The sequence below is a fragment of the Staurois parvus genome, unplaced genomic scaffold (assembly GCF_062004578.1).
Source record: "Staurois parvus isolate SC_StPar_1 unplaced genomic scaffold, SC_StPar_1.0 ptg003840l, whole genome shotgun sequence".
NCBI lineage: Eukaryota > Metazoa > Chordata > Amphibia > Anura > Ranidae > Staurois > Staurois parvus.
The window spans coordinates 1-26784 of record NW_028321635.1 but is presented as its reverse complement, the minus strand read 5'-3'; positions in this window follow the sequence as shown (position 1 = coordinate 26784).

Sequence of the window (26784 nt, the reverse complement as noted above, 5' to 3'; positions counted from 1 at the left end):
TGTCTCTCATAGTTGAGGTCTACCTATAATGCCAATTACAGGCCTCTCTCATCTTTGTAAGTGGGAGAACTTGCACCATTGGTGGCTGACTAAATACTTTTTTGCCCCACTGTATCAACTTGGCAATCTATCTAGTTATTGGGTGAGATGAAGCCTCTTTCCCCTTGCAGTTATGGATGGATGAATTTTCTTTCAGCAGATCTGAAAGACTCTGCAGCTTGGAGTTGGGCCTTGCAGACTCTGGAAACACCAAGGGTATTAGAATCTTTCTTCTCCAAAGTGAAATAGGAAAGGTTCTGAAGGTTTTCGCTTAGGCAGAAGCCTACAAGTTGTGTTGTTGTTAGATAGGGATTCTGGGCTGCCCAGGTGGGGAAGGGTTAACTCTGGGTCTGCCGGTTTCCCCGGCTTCTCTGGGCTCTGCCCTCCACCCTGTGGTGCTATATAAAAGGGGGAAGGTTCAGTCCAGGGGAGAAAGAAGGACACCATGAAAGAAGGCCAAAGGGTCTATAAGTGAGAATGTAACCAGCAGCAACCCGCCGGCACTACCACCAGGAAACCCACCAGTAATGGATTCTTCAAGACATGGACTCCTACCTGCAGGGGTATGCCTGGGCATAAACAAGGGAAACTGGTGCAGCCTGATCTTAATCCAAAGGTGGCACTAAAACAATGGGTTAAATGCCAAAATCTTCATGCATAAAATGGATGGAACAATGATACTAACCATGGAGACATTGCCCGTAAGAATACAGCTAGTCAGTATAGACAATGGATATAATATGGTGGCACTGCTAATAAAGTGTCTCTATACAGCAGGATAAAAAAACTCCTTCACACTTGTGGTTGCCTCTCACTGGACTGAAGCTTGTTCCAGAGTGGTTCATGTAAAACAGAAAGGAAGAAAGTCGCCTCTAAGTGTGGACTTGAAAACAAATTTATTGCACACAGTGAAGAGCAACTTACAAGAGAGTAGAATAAAACAGGCACATCAATGCCCGTCATGGGAGAGATGGCCACGGTGAGAAGCAGAATGTGCAGCTGTAGGTGGTAATAGACCTTCTGTCAGCATTGCAGGTGAGCCGGCAAGATGGAAGGGGCCTGGTACTGAGGTCTGGACCACAAGTGGAACGCAACGTATGCTCGATGATGTCACCTGGCATTGTAGCGACGCGTTTCCCGAGCTTGCTTTCTGAGGTTGTTGTTCCAGGAGCACTCCTTTTATCAAGTTGACAGGATAAAGGAGGTTGTGCCTTATATGGGACATCTAGTGCTAATGGTCACGGTTCTACAGAACTCCGGGAGTTTGTCCTGGATGGTAGATACATTTCCCCTATATTAGCGGTGTGGTCTCTTTAAGGGAGACCATTGCAGAGACTACCAAGACTTTGGTCCCAAGGGGGTTAAATCCCAGGTGAGGGAGGCTTAAATGGCAGCAGAGGGAAATCGGCAGGGGTGTCATGGAAGTGGAGAGAGAGAGACTCACAAGCTGTGAGGCCAGTGGAAACTCTCTGGACAAACTGAGACACGGCTGTTGATCCCCCAATGTGGCCTGCCTGACACCCTTGTATGGAGGAGCCTAACCCCTGTATGGGACTGAAGATTGTGGTGAGCTTAAGATTTAGCTTCTGAAACCAGCTTTTGGGACTGTTTATAGACTTTTGCTGAAGTAAGCTGTCTTTTGTTTTTCCATGAACCAAATAAATTAACTGTTTTGCTGTTGCCAAACTGGCTGGCGGTCGTTCCCGAGCTACCCCCATATCACTATATATGGAAGTTGGCTGTCTTTGAAAAAAGGGGATAGTACATGAAAATACAGAACATAATTTTATAAAAATAAAAAATTAAAATTACATAAATACTGGAACTAAATTGTAAATAAATTGAATAAAAACTCAGTAAGAACACAACATAATTCTCAAAGTTAAAATATTAGAACAATGGAGAGGGGATAAGAGTGAAAATACTGATAAATGAACACGTGAACAACACATAGATGGGACATTGTTCATACATTGTACATATACGTCTAAAACTCAAAAAAATTAAATATATCCATCAAGGGCCTATGTATATATAAGTATTTATTTATTTCAGGTACTTATATAGCGCTGTCAATTTACGCAGCGCGTTACACATATATATATACATTCACATCAGTCCCTAACCCTCAAGGGGTGTACAATCTAAGGTCCCTAACTCACATTCATACATACACATACTAGGGACAATTTAGACAGGATCCAATTAACCTACTAGCATGTCTTTGGAGTGTGGGAGGAAACCGGAGCACCCAGAGGAAACCCATGCAAGCACAGGGAGAACATGCAAACTCCATGCAGGAGGCACCATGGTCGGGAATTGAACCCATGACCCATTTACTGCAAGGCAGATGTGCTAACCACTAAGCCACTGTGCCGCCCATGTATAAATAAAGGTAAAGGTTGATATCTCTACCTTTATATACATAGGCCCTTGATGGATATAATTAATTTTGTTTTGAGGAGGAGAGAGAGTTTAAAAGGCCCCCCGTGTGCCCCGGGCAAGGGGGCCCCACCCACAACCGTTTCCCTTCATCCTAGGGCATGCAGTTTTCGGAAGTAACAGCCACTTGAAAGACCCTGTAAGCTCTATGCTTCAACCAGGGGCGGACTGACCATTTGGAAACTCGGGCACTGCCCGAGGGCCTGGGTCAGTAGGGGGCCCCATGAGATGCCCCTGGTACCTTTTTCATAGGCTTTTTTGAGTTTGGGCAAGGACACAGGGGCCCCATGATCCCCTATTGCCCGGGGGCCCCATGAGTTGTCAGTCCGCCCCTGGTTTCAACTTGACAATCTAGCTAGTGTTTGGGTGAGATGAAGCCTCTTGAAATTCCTGGATGGATGACTAGCCTTTCTGGAAATTAGGAAGGTTCTGTAGCTTGGAGGCAGGCCTTGCAGACTCTGGAAACATCAAGGATATGAATTAGGTCCTGGTTCTTCCAAGTAAAATTGTAAAGGCTGAAGGCATATATTTCCTTACATTCTAGGGCATACAGTTTGGAAGTAACAGACACTCACAAGACCACCTTCTTCTACTGGTGGAATGGATGACAAAGAAATGAGGTCCATAACGAGGAGGTAGACAATATTCTTCCTGGGTCGTAGTCCAGAGGGCACCAGTGAGAGCAGAAAGAGCTAAAACCTGGATAGTCCAACTGTTAGGCCAGTTTAAAGAAAAGCCAAAGCTTGACTGAGACAAGTAGACCAAATGTCTAGCAAAATTCCAGATCCTATGGTATGTGGAATTGTTAGAGATTTTAAAAAGTATCAGTTACACAAGGGGGGGGGGATAACCAAGTCCAGGTTCTACTGCTCAACCTCTACATTCTCAAGGCTAGCTGTCCTGGACAGGGATGAAGGATCTCGCCCTGATATACAGTAGAAGAAGTCTGAAAGATATATTGGTGGGCATGTGCTGGGTTGCAGCAGGTTGAAGGAGCGGGTCTGCTTGGTACTTATGGGAGATTTTCCAGAAGTGTTACTTGTTCTGTGAGAAAAATGCATCAATAATCTCATTATCATTTGGACTGGACAGAAAGCTTATCGTGGACTCCTCGAATCCTCCCAGCACAAGTCTGGTCCCTGTGGCTCCTGCCCCCCCCTCCCCCGTGTCTGGTGTGGTGGACTGTTCCTGACGTCATCATGCCCATAGACTTGCCCATAGACTTGCTTTGGAGATGAGGAGGTTGGGAACAGTTCACTGCTGGATCGCGAGGGAGCACTGTTTTCCAGTGGAGCGGAGGATTGGGTGAATGTACAGCTTTCTCCTCTCCCATAGGCAAAATGAGGGGTTGACTTGTGCAGGTTGACTTGGCTTACCACAATGTGCAGAAACCTCTGAAAGTTTGACAGAATTGGAACATAAATATGCATCCTGAAATTAAGCAATAACGTCCAGTATCTGTGTGGACTGCAATGATGATAATATGCAAATATTCCATTTACAACCTTTCCAACCTTATAGAAAAATCCAGTCACTTGAGGTCTATTACTGGAGTCACCAGACATCTTTTCACCTGTATGATAGAGGAATAGAATCCTGTAAGTCTCTCCCTGAAGCTTGTATGGGCAAGATCACTTTTTGATCCATATGTCTGCAGGTAATACAGACAGGTACCAGATAATTCTTCCGGGTATGAAGGAGTGCTGAACAGGAGTTGTCTTGAAAGCCCAAAAGTGACTATTTGTGATGGTTGAAATAACATGGGATTCTTGACGTTTTTCCATCCAGACCTGGTAGAACGATATTAGTCTGCCTTCCACCATACAGGTCTGTACTGGCAGGAAGTCGAAAAGATTTTACAGTTCTCGGGGGGTAGGAGAGGCCTTTGTTTTGCCACTTGGAGTGGCCCTCCAACCTCTTTAAAATAGGGACAGTATGACCTTTCCTTTTTAGGCCCAGATGGTATCTGAGATCTGGTAGAGAAGAATATTTTCTGACCCAATTATCGTATCTTGACGGATGAGTCCCTGATTACCCTTTGATGACTATATTGATTGCTTCATTCAAGAGACATAGCCATCCCAATGAAATCTTACACCATTTCACCACTTTGACATGAGGGGGCCATAACCTAGGGCTTCAGTCATAAGTCCTGCTAGGACAGTGTTTCTCAACCTTTTTTCAGTCAAGGCACCCTTTAAAATTATGGACAGTCTTGAGGCGCCCTTTAAAATTATGGACAGTCTTGAGGCACCCTTTAAAATTATGGACAGTCCCGAGGCACCCTTTAAAATTATGGACAGTCCCGAGGCACCCTTTAAAATTATGGGCAGTCTTGAGGCACCCTTTAAAATTATGGACAGTCCCGAGGCACCCTTTAAAATTATGGACAGTCTTGAGGCACCCTTTAAAATTAGAAAAACTATTCTAATAACGCAGCAACATCCACACATGTAGGACATCCAACATTAGAGGTGATTTATTCTTCCAAAGCAAATACACTTTTGCACACTGGTACTGACTAGTATTCCAATGTTTCTCTTCTCCCTCTGTTGTTCTCCATCACTGAGCTAATGTAACCCCAGTACTGATAGAGGGGGGCTCTTGGAGGGTCAAACTAGGATGCTGTGCAGGCAGCTGACATCCTCCTTATGAACTGACGATGTCATTGGTTGTCAGGATGCTGGTGACGAGAGGGTTGTAATGGTGCACAATGAAAATCAGTGGCTTTGTGCAATTTTTAGACATTTTGCCAAGGCACCCCTGAAGAAACCTCAAGGCACCCCAAGGTGCCTGGGCACCCTGGTTGAGAAAGGCTGTGCTAGGATATAACTGTATGCCTTTGATTCTATTTTAAAGAAGACTTAGTTCATCCAAAGATAGGATGACATGATCCTTGCAGATATCTTCTTTGATCAAACCCTTAGGCACTTGGTGACTGAGGTAAGCGCAATGGCTGACCTACATAAAAGCATCCATACCATGGAAGATGACTTTACTTAGCTTAGATAATGGCAAATACACATCAGAGCGGAAAATATCTAATTTACTGCATTGCATAAATAAGTATGAAAGTGCTGGAAATTTGGCAGGATCCGCTGAAACTCCGGAAATGAGTTCCCAATATCCACTAGAAATGGTGCATTTTATAAACTGACCCTTTAATTGTGAGCTATGTTCGATGTAGGGCAGCTATTCTCAACAAGCGTTCAGTGGAACCCCAGAGGCTGCTAGGGGTTCCTTAGGTAACCTCAATTCTAATGGAGCCTGCATAACTTTGAGGCCAACTTCACTTGGCAGAGCCAGAGGTATCAGTCCTTTAGCTGTCTTAAGGTGGGTATTCTTCTCACTGACCACCAATGTAAGAGCGGCATTCTTTCTACTGACCCCCAATGAATTAGTACATTCTTTCCAGTGGAAGGGTTGTTTTTCCTCCAACTGTTTTTCCAAAGAAGGACAACAAAGCTGATAAGGGGGCTGGAGGACTTCGGTTATGACAAATGGCTGCACACATTAAACTTTTCTCCCTGGAGAAGAGACGCGTATGAGCTTGAGATATCTGAGTGGTGATTCTAGCATGGCGAGAAAACTATTCAGTCTCAGGTTGTTAAAGAAGACACGTGGCCACTCAATGGAGATGGACGAGAAGTGGTTTAACCTTAACCTGTGTAGGGGTTTCTTTACTACTATAGCGCTGAGGATGTGGAACTCCCTTCCACAATTGGTGGTGTCAGCAGGGAGTGTTGGTAACTTTTAGATGGACATCTTAGAGAACACAATATACAGGGATATGGGAAATGGTAGAGACATAAATACATACACCCACACAGGTTGAAATGGATGAACGGATGTCCTTATTCAACCTTACCAACTATGTAACTGAACATAGATGTAAGCACGTCTCTCATTGTCCATAAGGTAAGGGTGCTCTTCTCTCACTGACCACCAATGTAAGGAGAAATCTTCCCACCAGCCACCAATGAAAGGAGCATTCTTCCCACTGATCACCAACATACGGCGCATTCTTCCTATTGACCACCAATGTAAGGAGACATTTCTTCCCACTGATCACTAATGTAAGGGACATTCTTCCCACTGACCCCCAATGTAAGGAGTATTCTTCCCACTGACCCCCAATGTAAGGGACATTATTCCCCCTAACCCCCAATGTAAGGGACATTCTTCCCACTGACCCCCAATGTAAGGGACATTCTTCCCACTGACCTCCAATGTAAGGGACATTCTTCCCACTGACCCCCAATGTAAGGGACATTCTTCCCACTGACCCCCAATGTAAGGGACATTCTTCCCACTGACCCCCAATGTAAGGGACATTCTTCCCACTGACCCCCAATGTAAGGGACATTCTTCCCACTGACCCCCAATGTAAGGGACATTCTTCCCACTGACCCCCAATGTAAGAGACATTCTTCCCACTGATCACCAATGTAAGGAACATTCTTCCCACCGACCCCCAATGTAAGGGACATTCTTCCCACTGACCACCAATGTAAGGGACATTCTTCCCACTGACCCCCCAATGTAAGGGACATTCTTCCCACTGATTACCAATGTAAGGGACATTCTTCCCACTGACCCCCAATGTAAGGGACATTCTTCCCACTGACTCCCAATGTAAGGGACATTCTTCCCACTGATCACCAATGTAAGGGACATTCTTCCCACTGATCACCAATGTAAGGGACATTCTTCCCACTGACCCCCAATGTAAGGGACATTCTTCCCACTGACCCCCAATGTAAGGGACATTCTTCCCACTGACCACAAATGTAAGGGACATTCTTCCCACTGATCACCAATGTAAGGGACATTCTTCCCACTGATCACCAATGTAAGGGACATTCTTCCCACTGACCCCCAATGTAAGGGGCATTCTTCCCACTGACCCCCAATGTAAGGGACATTCTTCCCACTGACCCCCAATGTAAGGGACATTCTTCCCACTGACCCCCAATGTAAGGGACATTCTTCCCACTGATCACCAATGTAAGGGACATTCTTCCCACTGACCACCAATGTAAGGGACATTCTTCCCACTGATCACCAATGTAAGGGACATTCTTCCCACTGATCACCAATGTAAGGGACATTCTTCCCACTGACCCCCAATGTAAGGGACATTCTTCCCACTGACCCCCAATGTAAGGGACATTCTTCCCACTGACCACAAATGTAAGGGACATTCTTCCCACTGATCACCAATGTAAGGGACATTCTTCCCACTGATCACCAATGTAAGGGACATTCTTCCCACTGACCCCCAATGTAAGGGGCATTCTTCCCACTGACCCCCAATGTAAGGGACATTCTTCCCACTGACCCCCAATGTAAGGGACATTCTTCCCACTGACCACCAATGTAAGGGACATTCTTCCCACTGATCACCAATGTAAGGGACATTCTTCCCACTGACCTCCAATGTAAGGGACATTCTTCCCACTGACCCCCAATGTAAGGGACATTCTTCCCACTGACCACCAATGTAAGGGACATTCTTCCCACTGACCCCCAATGTAAGGGACATTCTTCCCACTGACCACCAATGTAAGGGACATTCTTCCCACTGACCACCAATGTAAGGGACATTCTTCCCACTGACCTCCAATGTAAGGGACATTCTTCCCACTGACCCCCAATGTAAGGGACATTCTTCCCACTGATCACCAATGTAAGGGACATTCTTCCCACTGACCCCCAATGTAAGGGACATTCTTCCCACTGACCCCCAATGTAAGGGACATTCTTCCCACTGACCCCCAATGTAAGGGACATTCTTCCCACTGACCTCCAATGTAAGGGACATTCTTCCCACTGACCCCCAATGTAAGGGACATTCTTCCCACTGACCCCAATGTAAGGGACATTCTTCCCACTGATCACCAATGTAAGGGACATTCTTCCCACTGATCACCAATGTAAGGGACATTCTTCCCACTGACCCCCAATGTAAGGGACATTCTTCCCACTGACCCCCAATGTAAGGGGCATTCTTCCCACTGATCATCAATGTAGAGAATTGATTTACCGAGTAGCAATGTAAGGAAGCATTTCTCCACTGATCATCAATGTAAGGATTCATGTTTCTTTTCTGGACATTATGGGGTTTATTTACTAAAGCTGGAGAGTCCAAAATCAGACTCCCTTCTGCATAGAAACCAATCAGCTTCCAGGTTTCATTGCCAAAGCTTCATTGAACAAGCTGAGGTTAGAAGCTGATTGGTTTCTATGCAGAAGGGAGTCTGATTTTGGACTCTCCAGCTTTAGTAAATAAACCCCTATGTGTGTTGTTGGGGATGTGTAACACTCGTTAGACTCTTCTTCACATCTTTTTATTTATTATATACAGTATATAACATATTGATCCTTCTACGTATCATCAGCTTTTACACATAGACATCACTAGAGGGCACAACTCCTCTACATGCAGCCCAGCCAAAATGGCTGCTATAATGAGCCACGGCTTTTAACAAGCAGCTCCAGGTAACTGGTAACTTCAGTTACAGATCTGGCCACGCCGTCCCAGAAACACCGCAGAAATGCCAAAATCAGAAAGTTCCTTCGTATGACATATCTGAGTGACGAGGCCTTCGGAGACCAGCCTTCCCTGAATACAGCCCTGTAGAGGCTGCTGGGCATGGCTGCATCTGGAATTGCCCGGCCATTTGTGATGAGTGGAGGAGGATAGTAGGAGTGTGGTAGGTCCTGGATGAGTTTCGGGAAGGCCCGGGATTGGTGGCAGGTGTGGAATACGTGCAGAGAAGCAAGGATTGCCTGCACTCTTTTCTTAGGACAAAGGGGCACTTTTTACGTCTGGAGGAAAAGAAATGTAATCTCCAAACATGGAAAGGTTTCTTCACAGTAAGTGCTGTAAGGGACATTCTTCTCACTGACCACCTGTCACGGTGCACCCCACACGCCACGCCCACAGCGACTTGCTAACCTAGGCACGCACGTGCAGCCGTGACTCGGGGTAAGAGGGAATAAGGGGGACTTAACTTTGAATATATATATACGTATATAAGACTGGCCGTGATATACTTTCACAGCCAGCACTACCTCTGGCCACCACCGGAGGGAGACTCCACTCCAATCCAGCTAGATGACCCCACACACTGGCAGATACAAATCTTACATACAATCTGGTGCACTGATTAGAGTTGAGGAGCAGCCTAGCAATCGCACACCCTTCTAGGGTCTCTCCAGCTATCCTACAAGCCAGAACCCCGGTGCTAATCACTCTTCCACTGTCCACACACCCCCACACCAGACACACCACAAACGGTAGCTTGCCACCACCCAACAGTTTATCCGCAGAATGGTCTGTTGGGACACCACACACACATAGATCTCCGTCTGGCAGATCTGTTACCTTTACAATCTGCACGCAATCTGCCCACACACAGAGCAATTGCATACAGATTGGCAATGAACTTGACCGAGCATTGAAAAGCACTAAAATACAATACAATCTAATCTCTCCGAAGATATGAGCCCGAGCTTAAATACCCAGAAGTCACTTATTAATTTTAAGATTTAATTTCCCGAAAGTGGGCAGAGCATAAAATATGTACAAAGTATAAAAAGTTACAGAAATACAGAAAATACAAGAAGACACACATTGAGCATTCACTATAAAATAAAAGGGAATAAAAAAAAAAATAAAACTTTTACCAAGATTTATCCTGCGACTGGAGCAAGTCAGGGAAAGTCAGCAATCCGTTAGTCGATCGAACTAGCTCCATACGAATCACAACGTCCATATCCCCGGGTCCTCAATTTATGGGAATATGGATGTGGGCTGGACATTAGTCCTTGGCCAATTGACTCTGGGGGGTGTTCCCGTACCAGCCCACAGGACGTTCTGGGTGCTAAATGCCCAAAGTCGTTTGGACCAGGAACGGTTTGAATCACCAAGTCAGGGATTGAATTACCGACACCAGCGCATCAGTCCGATCGCGACAGTACCAATCACTGTTCCGCTGTCGCAATCCGGCGCCACATAACCATTTTCTGCATTTTTCTGGCATTCTACATAGGCCGCAAATATGGTTTTTACATGCAGATGTAGCCCACAGAGTGCCCAATCAGAAGGAAGTATTTTCATCTCTCTGCAACTAATATTTTAGCTTTTATGAGAGATGAAATCTATTCCTTTGATCTGTGATATACTTTAAATCTCCCGGACAGATCAGAGCCCCCTTGGTGTCATGAAGCCGAAACGTCTGCGTTCCTCTTTTAAACTTCAGGTAGATGGCAAAGTCTGATTATAGACAAATCTTATTGGCACCTAAGTGTCACCTCCTTCCAGAGGAAGCTCTGTCCCTTCAGATGCTAATTGGTGACCATTTGTCTCTGAATACCTATGACTGAATATTTCTTTAATGACAAGGAATGAAACTTAATTTACAGTTACATATTGCTACAGATCACATCTTAGTCCAATCACTTGAATCCCACATCTACGTTACACCACCAATGTAAGGAACATTCTTCCCACTGACCCCCAATGTAAGGGACATTCTTCCCACTGACCACCAATGTAAGGGACAATTTTTCCCACTGACCCCCAATGTAAGGGACATTCTTCCCACTGACCTCCAATGTAAGGGACATTTTTCCCACTGACCCCCAATGTAAGGGGCATTCTTCCCACTGACCCCCAATGTAAGGGACATTCTTCCCACTGACCACCAATGTAAGGGACATTCTTCCCACTGATCACCAACCAATGTAAGGGACATTTTCCCCACTGATCACCAATGTAAGGGACATTCTCCCCACTGACCACCAATGTAAGGGACATTCTTCCCACTGACCACCAATGTAAGGGACATTCTTCCCACTGACCACCAATGTAAGGGACATTCTTCCCACTGACCACCAATGTAAGGGACATTCTTCCCACTGACCACCAATGTAAGGAACATTCTTCCCACTGACCCCCAATGTAAGGAACATTCTTCCCACTGACCCCCAATGTAAGGGACATTCTTGCCACTGACCCCCAATGTAAGGGACATTCTTGCCACTGAACCCCAATGTAAGGAACACTCTTGCCACTGACCACCAAGGTAAGGGACATTCTTCCCACTGATCACCAATGTAAGGGGCATTCTTGCCACTGACCCCCAATGTGAGGAACATTCATCCCAATGACCACCAATGTAAAGGACATTCTTCCCACTGGCCACCAATGTAAGGAACATTCTTCCCACTGACCACCAATGTAAGGGACATTCTTCTCACTGACCCCCCAATGTAAGGGACATTCTTCCCACTGATCCCCAATGTAAGGGACATTCTTCCCACTGACCCCCAATGTAAGGGACATTCTTCCCACTGACCACCAATGTAAGGGACATTATTCCCACTGACCCCCAATGTAAGGGACATTCTTCCCACTGACCACCAATGTAAGGGACATTCTCACTGACCCCCCAATGTAAGGGACATTCTTCCCACTGATCACCAATGTAAGTGACATTCTTCCCACTGATCACCAATGTAAGGGACATTCTTCCCACCCTCCCCCGTCAATGTAAGGGACATTCTTCCCACTGACCACCAATGTAAGGGACATTCTTCCCAATGCCCTCCAATGTAAGGGACATTCTTCCCACTGATCACCAATGTAAGTGACATTCTTCCCACTGATCACCAATGTAAGGGACATTCTTCCCACTGACCCCCAATGTAAGGGACATTCTTCCCACTGACCCCCAATGTAAGGGACATTCTTCCCACTGACCACCAATGTAAGGAACATTCTTCCCACTGATCCCCCCAATGTAAGGGACATTCTTCCCACTGACCACCAATGTAAGGGACATTCTTCCCACTGACCCCCAATGTAAGGGACATTCTTCCCACTGATCCCCAATGTAAGGGACATTCTTCCCACTGATCCCCAATGTAAGGGACATTCTTCCCACTGACCCCCAATGTAAGGGACATTCTTCCCACTGACCCCCAATGTAAGGGACATTCTTCCCACTGACCACCAATGTAAGGGTCATCCTTCCCACTGATCACCAATGTAAGGGACATTCTTCCCTCTGACCCCCAATGTAAGGGACATTCTTCCCACTGACCACCAATGTAAGGGACATTCTTCCCACTGACCACCAATGTAAGGGACATTCTTCCCACTGACCCCCAATGTAAGGGACATTCTTCCCACTGACCCCCAATGTAAGGGACATTCTTCCCACTGACCACCAATGTAAGGGTCATCCTTCCCACTGATCACCAATGTAAGGGACATTCTTCCCACTGACCCCCAATGTAAGGGACATTCTTCCCACTGACCTCCAATGTAAGGGACATTCTTCCCACTGACCACCAATGTAAGGGACATTCTTCCCACTGACCCCCAATGTAAGGGACATTCTTCCCACTGATCACCAATGTAAGGGACATTCTTCCCACTGACCCCCAATGTAAGGGACATTCTTCCCACTGACCTCCAATGTAAGGGACATTCTTCCCACTGACCACCAATGTAAGGGACATTCTTCCCACTGACCCCCAATGTAAGGGACATTCTTCCCACTGATCACCAATGTAAGGGACATTCTTCCCACTGATCACCAATAAAAGGAACATTTTTTTTTCTATGGTTGAACTGGATAGCCTTTTAACCAGACTAACTATGTAACTATGTTTCCTTCAAAGCTATAGTGAAGGCCTAGTGAGGTTTATATGATCGAGCAGGGGAAGGTAATCCGCAGATTTGATTCCACCACAAGCAATGCCTGGGATGACTCGGCAAGGAATGGGCTTGGAATTTTGGGTTTGGTATGCAGCTCTCGCCCCAAGTGTCGGGGACCTGAGCTCCATCCTCCAGTGTCTGCCTCAAAAACCTGCTGGTGGGGTCAGTAATGTCTCTGCAGCCAGACAGCATGGTCACCTACCCCACCCTATGGCTGCTCTCCTACCCCGCTATGACCTCCCTGACTGCTACATACTGTAAGTGTATACACCATGTGCTGTGCGCACTATGCTGAATAACCTCAGACAGACATCGTGTGTCCCCTTGGAGCTCAACCTGTGGCCCTTTGGCACTTACTGTGCAGCCCTTAGTGGCCCCTGCAGACAGTGGTCTGTTCTGCTGCATTCTTGGGTTAGTAAAAGAAACCAGACATGTGTGGTTTGTTTTCTTCCGAATCGAAATTTTGGACACATTTTTTGTTATAAGGAGATTCGGATGTATCCGAATTTCCAAGCTACAATAGTAACGAATTTGAACGAATCCGAAATAATGAAACAAAATTTTGTCCCAAATTCGAATTCAAAAACAAAATTGAATTAGAAAACGAGAACAGAATAAAATAGAATAGAAAATAAGGAAATATAATAGAAAAGAATAGCATAGAAATTTGAATAAAAAAATTAAATAGAACAGAATAGAATAGAAAAGAGTAAAACAGAACAGTAAATGAAGGAATAGAATAGAAAATAATAGAAAAGAACAGATAATAGAATCGATTAGACAAAAAAATAAAATAAAATAGAATAGAAAATAAGGAAATATAATAGAAAAGAATAGCATAGAAAATAGAATAAAAAAAAATGAACAGAAAAGAATAGAATAGAAAAGAGTAAAAACAGAACAGAAAATTGAAATACAATAGAATAGAAAATAAGGGAATAGACTAGAAAAAAAATAAAATTGAATAGAAAAGAATAGTATAGAAAAGTATAGAATAGATCAGAAAAAAAAGCATAGAATAGAATAAAAATGTGAGATGGTGTAGAATAGAACATAGCCACCTTCCGAAATTTGAAAAGAATAGAATAGAAATGAATAAAACTCAATAGAACAGAATCGAAAATAAAATAATAGAATAGAAAATAAAAGACTAGAATATAAAAAAAAGTAGAATAGAATAGAAAGAATATAACTGTCTTCCAAAATTTGAATTTTGAATAGAATAAATTTGAATTTGAATGGCAATTCTTTTCAAATGCGATTTGGATTTTCCAAATTCAGTTGAATTCAATTCAACCGAAATGCGGAAAATTGTAATCGAATTCGAAAATGAATAAACGAATCTAAACGAATTATGAAAAATAATTTAACTAGACAAAATTATTTAAATAACGAATCGAAACAAAACATATTTTTTTTATTCTGCACACATCTAGAAAAACATTTTTTATTAACCACTTGCCCTGCAGAGGATTTACCCCCTTTCCTGACCAGGCCATTTTTTGCGCTGCGGCGCTGCGTTACTTTAACTGACAATTGCGCGGTCATGCAACGCTGCACCCAAATGAAATTTATGTCCTTTTTTCCCCGCAAATGGAGCTTTCTTTCGGTGGTATTTGATTGCCTGTGCTGTTTTTATTTTTTTGCGCTATAAACAAAAAATGACCAACAATTTTAAAAAAAACAAAGAAAAAACAATGTTTTTGACTTTTTGCTATTAAACAAGTCCAGTAAAAAAACTTTAAAAATCAAATTTCGGCATAAATTATCGGCAAGATGACATGGCTCCCCAAATCAACACAGACTGTAGAAACTTCACACTGGACTTCAAGCATCTTGCAGTGTGTGCCTCTCCATTCTTCCTCCATACTCGGGGTCCTTGGGCCTCTCCATTCTTCCTCCATATCCGGGGTCCTTGGGCCTCTCCATTCTTCCTCCATACTCGGGGTCCTTGGGCCTCTCCATTCTTCCTCCATACTCGGGGTCCTTGGGCCTCTCCATTCTTCCTCCATACTCGGGGTCCTTGGGCCTCTCCATTCTTCCTCCATACTCGGGGTCCTTGTGCCTCTCCATTCTTCCTCCATACTCTGGGTCCTTGTGCCTCTCCATTCTTCCTCCATACTCGGGGTCCTTGGGCCTCTCCATTCTTCCTCCATACTCGGGGTCCTTGGGCCTCTCCATTCTTCCTCCATACTCGGGGTCCTTGGGCCTCTCCATTCTTCCTCCATACTCGGGGTCCTTGGGCCTCTCCATTCTTCCTCCATACTCGGGGTCCTTGGGCCTCTCCATTCTTCCTCCATACTCGGGGTCCTTGGGCCTCTCCATTCTTCCTCCATACTCGGGGTCCTTGGGCCTCTCCATTCTTCCTCCATACTCGGGGTCCTTGGGCCTCTCCATTCTTCCTCCATACTCGGGGTCCTTGGGCCTCTCCATTCTTCCTCCATACTCGGGGTCCTTGGGCCTCTCCATTCTTCCTCCATACTCGGGGTCCTTGGTTTCCAAATGAGATGCAAAAGTTGCTCTCATCAGAAAAGAGGACTTTAGACCACTGAGCAACAGACCAGGTCTGTTTTTCTTTAGCCCAGGTAAGACGCTTCTGACGTTGTTTGTTGTTCAGGATCGGCTTGACAAGAGGAATACGACATTTGAAGCCCATATCCAGGATCCGTCTGTGTGTGGTGGCTCTTGATGTACTGACTCCAGCCTCAGTCCACTCCTTGTGAAAGTCCCCAACACTTTTGAATGGCCTTTTCCTGACAATCCTCTCCAGGCTGCGGTCATCCCTGCTGCTTGTGCACCTTTTTCTCCCACACTTTTCCCTTCCACATAACTTTCTATTAATGTGCTTTGATACAGCACTTTGGGAACATCCAACTTCTTCTGCAATTACCTTGTGAGGCTTTCCCTCCTTATGGAGGGTGTCAGTGATGGTGTCAGGTCAGCAGTCTTTCCCAGGATTGTGATTCCTACTGAACCAGACTGAGAGACCATTTAAAGGCTCAGGAACCCTTTGCAGGTGTTATGGCTGAATGAGCTGATTAGAGTGGGACACTTTGAGCCGAGATTATTCCACCTTTTCACAATATTCTCATTTTCTGAGATTGTGGATTTGGGGTTTTCATGAGCTGTAAGCCATAATCATCACAATGGTGACAAATCACGGCTGGAACTATCTTGCTTTGCATGTAATGAGTCTCATATATTAGTGTCACCTTTTAAGTTGCTCCACTGAAATAAATGAATGAATGCACCAGATTCTCATTTTTCGAGTTTCACCTGTGTGTGTGTGTATATATATATATATATATATATATTGTATTTATATATATATATACTGTATGTTGAAATTCATTTTTATTACAAAATATATGAAAAGTATTTTAAAAAATACATTTCAAATATACTGCATGTCTTTAAAAATACAAATCTACATTTTTGGAACGCATTTACAAATATATGTAAAAATATATGTTAAATGACTTTTTTATCTGTTAAAAAAAAAACAAATCTGAAGATTATATTTAAAAAATATATATATTTTAAATATATTCTTCAGACTTTTTTTAACATATAGAAAAGTCATTTAACATATATTTTTACATATATTTGTAAATGCGTTCCAAAAATGTAGATTTGTATTTTTAAAGACATGCAGTATATTTGAAATGTATTTTTTAAAATACTTTTCATATATTTTGTAATAAAAACGCATTTTAACATGCAGTGTGTATGTGTGTGTATATATATAAATATTTTTTTTTTTTTTAAACATATTGAATATGGCCAAAATTGTGGCATTTCAAATATATTTTTCTTCCATGTGGGTTGCTAAGGGTTTTCTGGGCTGCACTCTGCACTGAGGATGCTCTGGGCTGTGCTGAGGATGCTGCTGGATTACACTCTGTGCTGATGGTCCTTCGGATTGTATTCTGCACTGAAGGTGCTCTGAGCAGTAGGCTGTGCTGAAGGTGCTCTGGGTTACACTCTGTGCTGAAGGTGCTCTGAGCTGCATGCTGTGCTGAAGGTACTGTGGGTCGCACTCTGTGCTGAGTGTGCTCTGAGCTGCATGCTGTGCTGAAGGTACTGTGGGTCGCACTCTGTGCTGAGTGTGCTCTGGGCTGCATGCTGTACTGAAGGTACTGTGGGTTGCATTCTGTGCTGAGTGTGCTCTGAGCTGCATGTTGTGCTGAAGGTACTGTGGGTCGCACTCTGTGCTGAGTGTGCTCTGAGCTGCATGCTGTGCTGAAGACACTCCGGGTTACACGCTACACTGAGGGAGCTCTGAGCAGTATGCTGTGCTGAAGGTGCTCTGGGTTACACTCTGTGCTGAAGGCGCTCTGAGCTGCAATGTTGTGCTGAAGGTACTGTGGGGTGCACTCTGTGTTGGGTGTGCTCTGAGCTGCATGCTGTGCTGAAGGTACTGTGGGGTGCACTCTGTGCTGGGTGTGCTCTGAGCTGCATGCTGTGCTGAAGGTACTGTGGGTCGCACTCTGTGCCGAGTGTGCTCTGAGCTGCATGTTGTGCTGAAGGTACTGTGGGTCGCACTCTGTGCTGAGTGTGCTCTGAGCTGCATGTTGTGCTGAAGGTACTGTGGGTCGCACTCTGTGCTGAGTGTGCTCTGAGCTGCATGCTATGCTGAAGACACTCCGGGTTACATGCTACACTGAGGGTGCTCTGGGCTGCAAGCTGCGCTAAGGGTGCTCTGGGTTGTGCTGGAGATCCTGTGGATTTTATTCCACACTGAGGGAGCTCTGAGCTGCATGCTCTGCGGAGGACAGTGAAGATTGCTCTTGTTAAGGAATTCTGAGCTGCACTCTGCACTGGGCTGCACTCTGCACTGGGGGTGCTCTGAGCTGCACTCTGCACTGGGGGTGCTCTGAGCTGCGTTCTGCACTGGGGGTGCTCTGGGCAGTGCTGAGAATCCTCTGGATTGTATTCTGCACTGAGGACATTCTGGGTTGTACTCTCCGCTAAGGATGCTGTGAGCTGCATGCTGTGTTGAGGGTGCTGTGGGTTACACTTTGCACTGAGGGTGCTCTGGGCTGCACACCATGCTGAGGGTACTCTGAGTTATACTCTAAGCTGAGGGTGCTCTGGGCTGCACTCTGCACTGGGGGTGCTCTGTTATGGGGGTGTTCTGGGTTGAGGTCTGTGATGGGGGTGCTCTGGGTTGAGCTCTGTGATTGGGGGGTGCTCTGTTATGGCGGTGTTCTGGGTTTAGGTCTCTGATGGGGGTGTTCTGGGTTCAGCTCTGTTTGGGGGGTGCTCGATTATGGGGGTGTTCTGGGTTGAGGTCTGTGATGGAGGTGCTCTGGGCTGTGCTCTGATTGGGGGGGTGCTCTATTATGGGGGTGCTCTTGGTTGAGGTCTGTGATGGGGGGGTGCTCTCGGTTGAGCTGTGATTGGGGGGTGCTCTATTATGGGGGTGTTCTGGGTTGAGGTCTGTGATGGGGGTGTTCTGGGTTGAGCTCTATGATTGGGGGGTGCTCTATTATGGGGGTGTGCTGGGCTGAGCTCTGATTGGGGGGTGCTCTGGGATGAGGTCTGTGATTGGGGGGTGCTCTGTGATGTGGGTGCTCTGGGTTGAGATCTGTGATTGGGGGGTGCTCTGGGATGAGGTCTGTGATTGGGGGGTGCTCTATTATGGGGGTGCTCTGGGTTGAGGTCTGTGATTGGGGGGTGCTGTGATGTGGGTGCTCTGGGTTGAGGTCTGTGATTGGGGGGTGCTCTGGGATGAGGTCTGTGATTGGGGGGTGCTCTATTATGGGGGTGCTCTGGGTTGAGGTCTGTGATTGGGGGGTGCTCTGTGATGTGGGTGCTCTGGGTTGAGGTCTGTGATTGCGGGGTGCTCTGTGATGGGGGTGCTCTGGGTTGAGGTCTGTGATTGGGGGGTGCTCTGTGATGGGGGTGCTCTGGGTTGAGGTCTGTGATTGGGGGGGTCCTCTATTATGGGGGTACTCTAGGTTGCGCTCTGCAGGAAGTTGAATCTCTCCCCTGTGCAGTGAATGGCCCCTGATGGTTGTCATGACAGCCCAGTAGCCAATCACCTTCTCTCATTGCTGGGACCTGCGCCCAGGTGACACCCCACTTTCTCCCTCAGCTGTTTCTACAGCAACACAACTCCCCTCGAGGCGCTCAGGGGAAGTGAAAGGTCACACTTCCGGTTGCTTAAAAGGGGCAGGCCCCGCCCTTTTCCGCTCCCTCCCCGCACTGAACAGCCGCTCCCCCCGGCCAACCAGCGGACGCCTTTCATTCCTGGCTCGCCTCGCCTTTATCCTCAGGCGTTTAAAGAAGATAGACAGCTGATTACCCAATTAGAGCCCTCTAGACACGAAGAGGCGGGCAAACAGGTGCGCTGCCGCCTACTATTGGATAAGACGCTTAGGATGCTTAGCGAGTGACCAATAGGGTGCTAGGATACGCAACAGAGAGCCACAGAGGAGGGGGCTGGAGCAGAGCATATGACGGTCTATCCCATTGGTAACAATCCGGCCATTTGCCCCGCCCACCTTCACTGTCGCGCCCTGTGGATGGCCGGCTACTGCTGGCGAGTGAGAAAGGCGGGGCCAGCCCAGATCAGGACGTCATGAAGGAACTGGCTGTGCGCTCCCCTCCCCTCCTCCTATTCTTCAACCTCACTTGCGGTGCCTCCGTAGCGTATCCGCTGTGTTAGTGCCTGTCGCTACGTCACTCGGCAGAGAGGGAGGAGAGGAGCGTTGCGGGAGAAAAAAAAAAAAAAAAAACCCGACAGGCAAATGCGGTCAGTCGGACGGAGAGTGACAAAGGGAAAGAGAGCCGCATCCAAGGAGGAGACCGGAGACATCGCCTCACCCTCCGCCCTACCGAGCAACGACTGAGGACACCCGCCTGGTACCGCCTCATTGTCCGCCATTACCGGGGCCCCGTACAGGAGGAGGAGAGGGCCCGGCCCGGGGAGTCTGAGGAGCCGCCATGACCGTCTACCCCCCTCCCTCACAGCGGCTGTGATCGGGGGACCCCCCATAACCGGCACCCCGGGACTGAGGGACCCCAAAATCATCACCCCGGGACTGAGGGGACCTCATTATTGTCACCACAGGACTGAAGGATCCCAAAATCAGCACCTCGGAACTGAGGAACCCCCAAAATCAGGACCGAGGGGCCCACAAAATCAGCACCTCAGGACTGAAGAACCCCAAAGTCAACACCCTGGGACTGAGTGGACCCCATAATTGTCACCACAAGACTAAAGAACCCCCAAAATCAACACCCCAGGGCCGAGGGCACCCCAAAACCATTACCTCAGGAACGAGGAACCCCCAAAATGATCATCTAAGGTCTAAGGAACCCCCCAAAAATCATCACCTCAGAACTGAGGGACCCCAAATTGTTAACCCAGGACTGAGGGACCCCCAAAATCTCCACTTCAGGATTGAGAAACCCCCAAAATTTCCAGCTCAAGATTGAGAGACCCCAGAAATCCTCACCTAAGGATTGAGGGACCCCCCAAATAATCACATTAAGATATAGGAACCCCAACATCACCCAAGGGCTAAGGGACCCCAAAAAAAATCACCTAAGGACTAAGGGACCCCTTTATTCATCCCCTTAGGATTGAAGAACCCCCCCTTAGTCTTCACCTTAGGACTGAGGGACCCCAAAAATCTTCACCTTAGGACTGAGGGACCCCAAAAATCTTCAGCTTAGGATTGAGGGACTCCCCCCGATCATCACCTCAGGTCTGAGACACCCCTAAATTATCACCTCAGGATTGATAGCCCACCCATTTGCCACACCTGGACTTAGGGGCCCTCATTTGTCTCCTCAGGAGTGAGAGAACCCCCAAGATTGCCAGTCTTTGCAGCGAGGGGTCCCCTAGAACTGACACCCCCCCCCCAGACTAATAGGGTTCACCCCAAAAGTCTTCTAGACTCAAGGACCCCCACCTTCCCAGATTAATCAATTTCTTTACTGCACCTCTATTGAGCCATATTGAGACCCCCCCAAATTGTCACATAGATACCCCATTATAGTCCTTTCTGACTGACCCGTCAAAGCCTTGGAGAATCCATCAACGCCGGTGACACCCCAAAACCGTTCTGGAGAGGAGTGACCCCGGGAGACCCCCCCCCCCCCACAGACATTTATCCTGGGATCTGTGATAGCTTGGAAGACTGTCTTCACCCCGCCATCAGTTATCCAGGACTGAGGAGCCCCCCCACATTTTAGCCTTCAAAGACCCCCCCTTCCCCCCCAATCTGGGCTGAAAGACCCCCCCCAGTGTGTTTTATCCTCTTTTATCACTACATGGGCCTGTGACCCGCTCCCAGCCGCTGCTATATTGTGTCCCCCGAGGAGCCGCGCCAAGGGATGCTGGAGAACGATTGACCTGAGCAGACGCGGGAGGAGGCGGCATACCGCGACAGTACGCCGGGACCGGAACTGTTTTTAGAAACCCCCCCCCCCCCCAAGAATCATCCTGTTTTAAATAAAAGGGGGTGATCGGTTGCTTGGCTGGGGCCGGGGTCTTGATGTTTTTGTCCTCTCTCTGGCTTTTATAACGAAGTGAAGGAGGAGCACCATGTCGGGGAGGCCGCGAACCACTTCCTTTGCAGAGAGCTGCAAGCCCGTGCAACAGCCGTCATCGTTTGGCAGCATGAAAGTGAGCCGTGAGTATCCCATCCCCACCTGAGTGTCGGCAGATTGTGTTGTGTGCCTTCCGACTGTCCGCCAAGCTGGCCGGGTGACCCGGCCTCCAACCCCCCCCCCCCCCCCCGCCTGCTCCCGGGACCCTTGGCAGGGAGGCACCTGCTGGTTAGGTGCCAAGGCCCATCTGTCATGGCCTTGCTTGGCTGTGGAGCCCGGGGGGGGGGGGTCTGGTTAGGGGTTAGGGTGGGCCTTAAAATCTCTAATCTATGCAGTCTTCTTGGTGCCCTTCTTCACCTTATTCCATATGATGTCACCAAAGAGAACCTGTCACCAGTATGAAATGACATGTGCATTGAGTGCTATTGGTTACCCCATTCCTTCTACTGGGATCATCTGGCACACTCTTGTTGGACTTCTGTCTAAGAGCCATGCCTGGTCCTTGTACCTGCGCTTCCATTCCCAGTCCTTGTACCTGCGCTTCCATTCCCAGTCCTTGTACCTGAGCTGCCATTCCCGGTCCTTGTACCTGCGCTTCCATTCCCAGTCCTTGTACCTGAGCTGCCATTCCCAGTCCTTGTACCTGAGCTGCCATTCCCGGTCCTTGTACCTGCTCTTCCATTCCCGGTCCTTGTACCTGAGCTGCCATTCCCAGTCCTTGTACCTGAGCTGCCATTCCCGGTCCTTGTACCTGAGCTGCCATTCCCGGTCCTTGTACCTGAGCTGCCATTCCCGGTCCTTGTACCTGAGCTGCCATTCCCGGTCCTTGTACCTGAGCTGCCATTCCCGGTCCTTGTACCTGAGCTGCCATTCCCGGTCCTTGTACCTGAGCTGCCATTCCCGGTCCTTGTACCTGTGCTGCCATTCCCGGTCCTTGTACCTGTGCTTCCATTCCCGGTCCTTGTACCTGAGCTGCCATTCCCGGTCCTTGTACCTGCGCTGCCATTCCCGGTCCTTGTACCTGCGCTTCCATTCCCGGTCCTTGTACCTGAGCTGCCATTCCCGGTCCTTGTACCTGTGCTTCCATTCCCGGTCCTTGTACCTGAGCTGCCATTCCCGGTCCTTGTACGTGCGCTTCCATTCCCGGTCCTTGTACCTGCGCTTCCATTCCCGGTCCTTGTACCTGCGCTGCCATTCCCGGTCCTTGTACCTGCGCTGCCATTCCCGGTCCTTGTACCTGCGCTGCCATTCCCGGTCCTTGTACCTGCGCTGCCATTCCCGGTCCTTGTACCTGCGCTGCCATTCCCGGTCCTTGTACCTGTGCTTCCATTCCCGGTCCTTGTACCTGCGCTGCCATTCCCGGTCCTTGTACCTGCGCTGCCATTCCCGGTCCTTGTACCTGAGCTGCCATTCATAGGTGCCCGGAATTGTGCCAGCATCTTCCTTTTATAGCCTCCGTTCCCCAGCAGTGTGCGCCACCCATCTGCTGCATTGAGTGAGCAGTGGCTCTAATGGGAGGCACAGATGGGGGTACCTTTACTGGAGACACAGTTGCAAAAGTGGGTACCTTTATTGGGAGGCGTGTTCTCAGATGTGGGCATCTTTACTGGGAAGCATAGGCAGAGAAGTTGGCACCTTTAATGGGAAATGTGGACATAGAATTGGGCACCTTTTACTGGGAGGCGTAGATGCGGAAGAAAGCACCTTTAATGGGTGGGGCAGGCACAGAAGTGGGTGCCATTGCTAGGAGTGGACCCAGAGGTGGGCGCCATTGCTAGGAGTGGACCCAAAGGTGGGCGCCATTGCTAGGAGTGGACCCAGAGGTGGGCGCCATTGCTAGGAGTGGACCCAGAGGTGGGCGCCATTGCTAGGAGTGGACCCAGAGGTGGGCGCCATTGCTAGGAGTGGACCCAGAGGTGGGCGCCATTGCTAGGAGTGGACCCAGAGGTGGGCGCCATTGCTAGGAGTGGACCCAGAGGTGGGCGCCATTGCTAGGAGTGGACCCAGAGGTGGGCGCCATTGCTAGGAGTGGACCCAGAGGTGGGCGCCATTGCTAGGAGTGGACCCAGAGGTGGGCGCCATTGCTAGGAGTGGACCCAGAGGTGGGCGCCATTGCTAGGAGTGGACCCAGAGGTGGGCGCCATTGCTAGGAGTGGACCCAGAGGTGGGCGCCATTGCTAGGAGTGGACCCAGAGGTGGGCGTCATTACTAGGAGCTGTTGGCAACATTATTGAGAGGCATCTTTAAATGGGTGTGGGCACAGAATGGGGCACCATTAGTGGAAGGTTTGGGCACCTTTAATAGTAGGTTCAGGCACAGAGGTTGCCATGTTAAATAGGAGGCATGGGTACAGATGTGGGCACCCTAAATGGAAGGGGTGGGTACCTTGGTGCAGGCACAGAAATGGGCACCCTTAATGGGATCTGTGGACACCTTTTTATGGGAACTGCAACAAATAAGTAATGGGAGGCATTGACCCAGAAGTGAGCATCTATACTGAGGGGGGTATGGGCACAGAAGAGGGTACCTTTGAGAGGTGCGGACACAGGAGTGGGCATCTTTAATGGAAGGCACATAAATGGGCATACTGGGGATCATTGGCACAGAAGTGGGCATACTGGGGAGCATTGGCACAGAAGCGAACATCTTTATTGGGAGGTGCGGGCACAGAAGCGAACATCTTTATTGGAAGGTGCGGGCACAGAAAGGGGCATCTTTATTGGGAGGTGCGGGCACAGAAGGGGGCATCTTTATTGGGAGGTGCGGGCACAGAAGGGGGCATCTTTATTGGAAGGTGCGGGCACAGAAGAGGGCATCTTTATTGGAAGGTGCGGGCACAGAAGAGGGCATCTTTATTGGGAGGTGCGGGCACAGAAGAGGGCATCTTTATTGGGGGGTGCGGGCACAGAAGGGGGCATCTTTATTGGAAGGTGCGGGCACAGAAGAGGGCATCTTTATTGGGAGGTGCGGGCACAGAAGAGGGCATCTTTATTGGGGGGTGCGGGCACAGAAGGGGGCATCTTTATTGGGGGGTGCGGGCACAGAAGGGGGCATCTTTATTGGGAGGTGCGGGCACAGAAGGGGGCATCTTTATTGGGAGGTGCGGGCACAGAAGAGGGCATCTTTATTGGGGGGTGCGGGCACAGAAGGGGGCATCTTTATTGGGAGGTGCGGGCACAGAAGGGGGCATCTTTATTGGGAGGTGCGGGCACAGAAGGGGGCATCTTTATTGGGGGGTGCGGGCACAGAAGAGGGCATCTTTATTGGGGGGTGCGGGCACAGAAGAGGGCATCTTTATTGGGGGGTGCGGGCACAGAAGGGGGCATCTGTAAAGGCACATGTGTTTCCTTGGAGAGTTTGCAGCCCCGAGTTGTACGATTGGCGGATGTCATACGGGGGGGGGGGGGGGTAGCTATATAAGAAGCAGTGAGGCAACAGGGATGAGTTTGGGGTGACATTCAGTGGGCAGGATGGTGTCAGCTCAGGAGAATGGTGCAGACCCATCAATGACAGGGACTCTATGTGTGGGGAGTGGTACCATGCCCTCTTATCATGGCACATACATGGGGTGGGGTTGGTGTGGGGCCCCCCCCCCCCGTATCTATGACTGATGGCATTCCCTGCACTCCGAATACTCCATGGCGGAATCTTCTCTCATTAGCCAGGTAAAGATTCTGGAGGTGTAAAGGGTTTGTTCTGGTGACCACTGAACTACAAGTCCCAGCATGCTCTTCCTCTGTGGCAGGGAAGGTGTGTTGGAGGCTGCAGTCACTCTGCAGAATACAGAGCTCTGGTCTTCTATTATCCCCCCCCCGCAGAGTTTATTATAATTGCTGTGACCTCACTGCGTGTCCTCTGGGCCGTCTGTGACACCATTGAATGTGTCAGCTGTCGGAGTCCTGCAGGCTGACCCCGGAGAGCCCGATCCGCCATTGCTGCAGAGGCTGAAATACTATAGAGGCTCAGAGCATAATGGAGATCGGTGTCCTTTTCATGTGGCTGGCGAGGCTCCTCTCCTCCTTTCAGCAGCTCCATTCAGCGGTTTTTTTTTTTTTTTTCCAAGCGAGGATTGCTTTGCCTTCGGTGTAGCAATCTGCAGCTGTCTTGATAGGCTTGCAGACAGCCCCACCTTAAATGCAGCCAAGGCTCCCCATCATCAGGAAGGGCCTCTCGCTTCAGCAGCCTAATGTATGATCCCTCCCTCACATCCGCTGGGCAGACACCAATCTCTGTCACTGGGCGTCTATGGATCTCCAGCGTGATGGCAGATGAGCCCTGTCACCCCCCCCCCCCCAAACACACACAGCACCACCACCCCACCCCACTGTTCTCTATAGCTGATCCTCCAACCCCACCCTTCTTCACCTTCAGGCTGCAGACCTGCACTGTGTGCCATGCCTTTCACTTGCAGGGGGGCCCACCCTGCACCCCTCCCACATAGGCTGCACCATGCACCTCTTTCCGCTGAACAGTTCTCCATCAGACCCCTCCAGCTTACTTGCATCATGCGGTCTCAATCTACAATCCTTTCTTACAGACTGTGTGTTTCTGTCTTTTTGTTTGATCTACGAAGTCTATTTATGCAAATGTCATGTTACGGCTTTCACAAATTGTACGTTTTTGGTAGTAATTGTACGATTAGCTGTTCGAGTGGATTGCACGAGTAGGCCTTCGCACTGATAGATCAGAATCTGCATCTAGCTGGAGTTTTAAACCAGGGGAGGGCATGGTCACCCGGGGGAGGGCATGGTTGACCACGTTCTCTCCCGGTTGACCACGTTCTCTCCCGGTTGACCACGTTCTCTCCCGGTTGATCGGGGGAGGGCATGGTCAACCAGGAGAGGACATGGTCAATCGGGGGAGGACGTAGTCACCCAGACTTCACCTTATTTATTCGTTTCAGGTACTTGTATATCGCCATCCGTTTACACGTCACTTTACATATATTTTTTGTTTGATCTACGAAGTCTATTTATGCAAATGTCATGTTACGGCTTTCACAAATT